Source organism: Sorex fumeus, unplaced genomic scaffold (assembly GCF_029834395.1).
Source record: "Sorex fumeus unplaced genomic scaffold, SorFum_2.1 ptg000128l, whole genome shotgun sequence".
In the NCBI taxonomy this organism is placed as follows: domain Eukaryota; kingdom Metazoa; phylum Chordata; class Mammalia; order Eulipotyphla; family Soricidae; genus Sorex; species Sorex fumeus.
In genome coordinates this window covers 34,253,298-34,260,447 of record NW_026606185.1, presented here as the reverse complement: position 1 = coordinate 34,260,447, position 7,150 = coordinate 34,253,298, and positions in this window count along the sequence as shown.

Sequence of the window (7,150 nt, the reverse complement as noted above, 5' to 3'; positions counted from 1 at the left end):
TAAGCTTCAGGGGATGTATAAGGGTCACAATGCGGGGGGGGGGGGGGGGGAGGGGAGGGACTTCTGTGGAAAAAAATCACAACCTTGATACCCATATATAGCTTGAGATTCACCAGTATGGGTTTGACAACATTGAAGTATTCTATCTTTCTAAAATACAAATACCTTGGCAAGGCTATATGTTCTCTATTTAACTCAAACCCACTATCTTTAAGCACTCACAGAAATATACTAGCAGGCATTAGTCTTAAACACTGATACATAGGACTTCTGTCTATATGGGGACTATGTAATCAATATTCAATATGAGATGATAGTTAATTATAAAAAGTAATGAAAAATTAGAACTAAAGGTGATCTGTCATGTGTTTAAAAAATAAAACCCATTAAGGAAAAGTTTGCGAAACAGTTGTTGGTTGATGGGTAAATGACCATATGGTTAATAAATTATTTTGAGGGACTGAGGATGAGTCAGTGGTTGACCACTTGCCTTACATATGTAAGGCACTAGATCCAATTCCCAGCAGCGCCAAAAAATATATGTTTCATATTCAAAATTATTTGTATTCTATTCAACTGTATAGGATTTTATACTTATCTTAGAAAAAAGTCATATTTTAAACAATATTTTCCTATTTTTTGTTCCCAATTCTATAAACATATAGGCTTAGCTATATATAAAGTATGTTGATATTAATTCATTTAGATAGAACATAAAACAGTTAACTAAGGACAGTGCAAGCAAGATGCTTGCTTTGCATGCTATGTGTTTGGGTTCAGTCCACAGCACCACATATAGTTCCCCCAGCCACATCAGAGTAATCCTTAAGCACAGAACCAGAAAGAAGGCAAGAACACAGCCCAGTGTGACCCAACCCCTTCAAATGATTAACTAGTTGAACATTGAAAGAATTTAGTGGCTGATATTTTTTTAATTTTGTGATTAATCCTCTACTAGCTATAGTTTCAAACTAATGCTGATACTTGACATACAATTTGATACTAGAGCAGACAAAAATTTAATAAGTAAGATTTTTTAAGGTGTATATTTTGTGTGATTTTTATAGCTATTGTGAGTAAAATAATTTGAGGATTAATGTAATGTCTGTTGCCCAGTGTATATATTACTCTGACAGTACCAGTTTTGAAATTTAAAAATAAAAAATTATCTTTTGGAAATATAATATAATTTTAAGTTATATTATTGAATAGAGGTACAGTATATTTTTAGCAATTAAGAATCACTACCAAACATAAATTCATATGTATTTGTATATGTCATCATATTTCTTATATTTACTTAAGTATAAAAATATGTATAAAGTATAATTTAAGATCTAAAGAATATTTCTATCAGTAAGAGAAGGCAATCTGAAATTACTTACAGAATTATTAAGTGTGTGAAATAATTTTTATTAATCAGTTTTGGCTGTTTAAATGTTTTCATATTAAAGAAGTTTGTATTTTAATTTAGGAAACAATCATTTTCTTTGAAAATCCACAATATTTTCTTTGAAAATCCACAAAATATTCATTGTATGATAATGAAATTTATGAAACTCAACTGGATTATTTATAAATTAGTTGTTAACAAAGTATTGTCTTTATAGGTTATTTTATATGTTAATTTTTAGTTTTAGTGATTAAAAATTTAATCACTGTGAATTGTTTTATCTTGAATTATTTCTGCAATTAGTGAGATCAACAATTTAATTTTATTTGGATTCAAATCTCTAACTGTTTCTTATGAAAAATTTCCATGTGAACACTGAGCTAGATGAAAAATAATGTAATTGTTATAAAGGTGCTTCATTAGTACTTCCTTAACTTTACTGAGTTTTTAAAACCTTCTGAGTTTATTAAAAATAATTTATAAAACCCAACACTCATGGTTATGTTTACTTTGGGAAAATGATGTTTGTTATGCTATCTGAAGAATGTTCACAATAGGTATTTTATAATTAAGAATTTTTATAATTTTAGAAAATATAAACCAATTCCATTTTGTGTTGTTTTAGTCATAAAACTCTTATAATAGCTGAAAATCCCAGGTTAGTCAATCATACAAAACAAAGTATGTATATTGCTGCAGTATTTTGCTCTCATTTTTTCTGCTTTTTCAATAAATCTGAAGGAACATCATGTACAGTCAGAAACGTTGTTTTCCTTTCTATAAAGGTAAAAAAAACAGAAAACAGAACTACAGGCAAAGACAGGATTATGACAAATACTTTTTTATATATTTTGTAGGATCCAGTAAAATCAAGCAAGAACAACTTTTTAAAAATCTTTGAGAAGGTTATAATGTACATAAAACCAAACTCACACAACCTCAAATTCCTAACACTAAAGAGCAAGAACTTTCAATTATATAAATAATTTAAGTGTATGAGATTATAAGACAAATAAAAGTTATAAATCATTATAAGACAAAAAAATCATTGTAAGACAAAATAAAGAGGATTCCAAATATATGTCTTATAAAGTTTAATCAAATTGCTTAAAATTTTTTATTTCTTTGAGTTTTGCTGAGTTTGCCTTCCTCTTCACCTACTCTTTATTACTACAGTGATTGTGGGTTACTTCCAGCTTGGTTGTGGGTCTGGATCACGATTCACTGTGGTGCTTTCCTGGGTTGCCATGCCCACCATTGGTCTCTGTGTTGCTCCAATAGTAGTTCACTGGGGCGGCACAACTGGGTATGATGCTTGCACACTGTAGTTTCAGTGTTCACATGAAACTACTACAGCTGTGCACCAGAGAGCCACACTGTTGTGGGGTGACAGGGTGGAGGGAGAGAGCAGAGCTGCTAACACCTTGACTGGTGATGATCAGACTGACTAGGATAGGCTCATTGCTACTCATTCTAAATATTTAAATACAAAATGCCTCCAAGTTTAAATGTTGTTTTTCCCATTTGCTAATAAGGAGGTGGGACAGAAAACAGTGAACTAACTTAAACAGATCAGATGCTAGTTTTCACAGAGTTGAAATTTAACCCTGAGGCTACAGACATCATTCCAGAATGGCTTTCTCATATCCATTACACAATGGGAAAGTTGATCCTAATTTTTTTTAACTCTAAAAGGGTTAAAACATGCCTTGAATGAGATTGTGTAAAATCACAATTACAATTTTGTAAAATCAAAATTTCACAGGAGCCAGAGAGATAGTACAGAACGTAAGGAACGTGTGCCTTGCATACAGCCAACCTGGGTTTGATCCCTGGTACCTCATATGCTTCTTGGAGACTGCCATAAATAATCCTTGCATACAGAACTAGGATTGTGCATTGAGCACCATAGGATGTGTCCCAAAACAAATTATTTTTAAACTTACATATTTACATCCTTCCACAATGTAAATTTTGATCTTTAGCTGGTAAATTTCTGGGGGAAGAAGGAAGACACAATGCAGTTTTGGGTGGATCAGAACAGATATTTACACCAAAACTCATGTGTTAAATAGATTCATTATTTTAATTTGAACCCCATGTTAATAACAATAATTAAGTTTGTATCTCCATGGTGGATGTCTCTTTTGAATTCCACATTAAGATTGCTTACCAATTATTCTCAGCAATCATCAATCACTGCTTAGAGGAATCTCTAAATCAGTGTTTTCAAAGCAAATTATTTAACTCCTTCAAAAACTAGCATTTCTTAGTCACTAACATATCATCCTCTCATTGGCAAGTATATATCAGATATATACTTGATACAAAATATAGCAACTGTCATCATATAAATAATATAAAATTAATGCACACCAAAGAGAGTGTTTATAAATAGTTGCAGAGCTACTTATCAAGTAGAAGCACATATGAACATAGCAGAAATAAGTATCCAAGTCTGCATTTATATAGAAGGCTTAAAACACATTCCTTGTCTAGGGAAAGTGAGAAAGTTTCCCTGCGCAACATGAAAGAAGAGACTCCAATTGTATTGGAAATTAGGACTTTCATATCAAATAATGTAAAACAAACAAGCAAGAATAACAACTAAAAGCAACATTAAAAAAAGTACACTAGAACTCAGGAAATGCAATCTGAAAAACACAGTCATGAGAATGGATTGGAGATGCTGTAAATCTGATAGACCATAACTCAGGGACCTACTTCAGCAGGGGTAGGGGTGGGCATGGGGTGGAGGGTGGGGAAGGGGGGGTTGGGGACTTAGTTTGATGAACTGCAAGAGTGACACAAAGAGAGGGTGTCTAGTGTGGTTTCTGGTTTTCTCTTTATAAGTAGAAACATCACAAAATCATAAACTACCAAGAAGAGAAAAGCAAAGCCATCTTGTTTTAGAAAGATAATAACTTCAAATGAGATATTGTGAAGTTGAGGCATTTGTGATTGTTCCGGGTGTTACTTTCAAAGTTAAAAAACAAAAGATATTTCAAATGCACTCCACCCCAACTTCAGCTCTATTATTTAATATTATTTAATATCCATGCAGTATTCTCCAAATACTGGAAGTTTATTTAGGGCACCAGGGGCAGTTGGTGGGTGTAATGCCTGGAAGATGGGGGATCTGGGTGGAGGAGGCCCCAGTCCCAATCCGAGCAGGCTTGGAGATTTTATGCCCCGGGTCCCGCACACCTGGGTTCCTCAGCTGGTTCCTTCATGCGTGAGGCTCATCTGAACGTGTGAAGAATGGTCTTAAGCATGGCTGTGGCTGGAACCTGAGGTCTTCAGCTGCCAGAGCTCTGCTCAGGATGGAAAGGGAAACTCAACCCACCCTCCTCCAAGGGGCCCTGGTGAGGATAGCTAGGCGCGGAGGCAGGAGACTCCCATCAACGGCCAAGACCCAGAGACTATAAAACCCTGCTCCCGGAAAGAACAGTGCAGAGTCTCCTGCCTCTGCGCCTGGCTGTCCTCACCAGGGCCCCTTGGAGGAGGGTGGGTTGAGTTTCCCTCCCCATCTTGAGCAGAAAACCCCGGCAGTTGAAGACCTCTGGTTCCAGCCACAGCCATGCTTAAGACCACTCTCCACACGTTGGATGAGCCTCACACATGAAGGAACCAGTCGAGGAACCCAGGTGTGTGGGACCCGGGGCGTAGATCTCCAAGCCTGCTCGGATTGGGACTGGGGCCTCCTCCACCCAGATCCCAAACCTTCCAGTATGTAGGCGTTACACCCACCAACTGCCCCGACACCGTGTAATCCGATCAACGGCCAAGACCCATAGACTATGAAACCCTGCTCCCGCAAGTGTGCAGCCACATTCACGGCCGCAAGACATCTTTTTATCTAGGTCTTACTCTAGAGAACCTGGCAGGCTACCATAAGTATCTTGCCACCTGGCAGAGTCCGGCAAACTCCCTGTGGCGTATTCAATATGCCAAAAACTAGTAACAATGATGGGTCTCATTCTCTTGACCCTGAAAGAGCCTCGAATGTGGCACTTTTTAAAATCTCAGGGCTAGGACGAAGGAAACGTTACTGGGGCCTGCTCTAGGCAATCGATGACCAACAGGATGACAGTGATACAGTGATTATTTAGGGCAGAGTTTATTATTAATTCACTTTCTATTTAAATGCCTAGTGACATAAACATGATTTTTCTGAGTCAATCAATATTCAAAGCATCTTTGCACTTATATGTGCAATCTGGTGAGAGGGTGGTAAAATCATAGAAACAGGTATTAGAACTGGAGTAAAGGTGATGGGGAATGCAGCATACAACATTCAGTAATAGAATAACTAAGTTCTGAGAATCTAATTTATAGCATGGTTATTATAGTTAATAACACTGTTCTGTGTACCTGAAATTTGTTGAGTAAACCTCAACAGTTTTATTACATATAAAGAAAAGTCACCCTATAGCATTAATTAACTTGATTGTGGTAATTATTTCACAAAGTACACATGTATCAAATGATAATATTTTGCATACAAATATATTTTGTATATATTTATATAAGTAATTTTATAGTCAATTATTTCTCAAGAAAATTTGAATTTTAAGAAGACTGGGGCTGGGAGGATAGTAAAAGGCATAGGATGCACGTTTTACTTTTCTTTTTTTTAAAATAATGTAGGAGTACTGCTATTTATTCAGCCATTCATTAAGCCAATTGAATTGGGCATCGAAGTCACATAACATTTTAAAATTTTTTTAATTGGATATATGTGAGATAGACCATTACAAGGCTGCTCATAATTGGGTTTCAGTCATACAATGATCCAGCACCCAATCCTCCACCAGTATACATTTCCTATCACCAATGTTAACTGTTTCCCCATCACCATCCCCCAACCCTACACCCCCTACCCCCAGCCTCCCTCTATGGGAGGTACTTTCCTTCTTGCTCTCTTTCTCCTTTTTCTTTTATGCATTATGGCTCGCAATACAGATGCTAAGAGGTCATGGTGTTTGTTCAAGACATTCGGTATTTTTTACTGGGCCGGTAAGCCTGGAGCAGCTTTTCAATTGGGTGGCAGCTTTGGGGTATAGATGTGACTTCCGAGGCTTCCAGAAGTACAAGGAGGTAGGGGGTGGTAGCCCAACATGACCCCAAGAAAGACTGGAGATTTCAGTCACAAAACCTGTATACCAAAATTTTCAGCAGATTATATCTGGGTAAGGTCTGTCCTGAGATGATAGAGCCAGGACGAAGTTACGGCGGCAATTTTGGATTGTGGAAGCAAGTGGCTGCTGGGGGCTCTGTTTGGGCAGGCCCCAGGCCAACCCGCCCCCTTCCAATTTACCCCAGTCTGCTCAGCCATGCATGGGTCCAAGCTAAACTACAGCATTTGATCTCTTTTGAGATTTATTTATGGGTTTCTGAAGGAAGGTCAATAGTAGTGCTTACAGGGTGGTACTGGAGTTGGTTCGTTGGGGTGACTGCTAGTGCTTCCATGAGTATTGGGAAGTGAAGAGAGGTAGCCAAGCCCAACTCTGAGAAAGTCTGGCAATTTCAGTCACAAAACCCACTTACCAGAATTTTCAACAGATTATATCTTGGTGAGGTCCGACCTGAGATGGTGCAGTCAGACCAGGGGTATGGAAGTGATTTTGGATTGTGGCAGCAAGTGGCTGCCAGGGCTCTGCTTAGGTGGGAACAGGCCAACCTGCCCCCCTCCGATTTACCCAAGTCTGTTCAACCATGTGCAGGTCCAAGATTAACTGTGGCTTTTGATCTCTT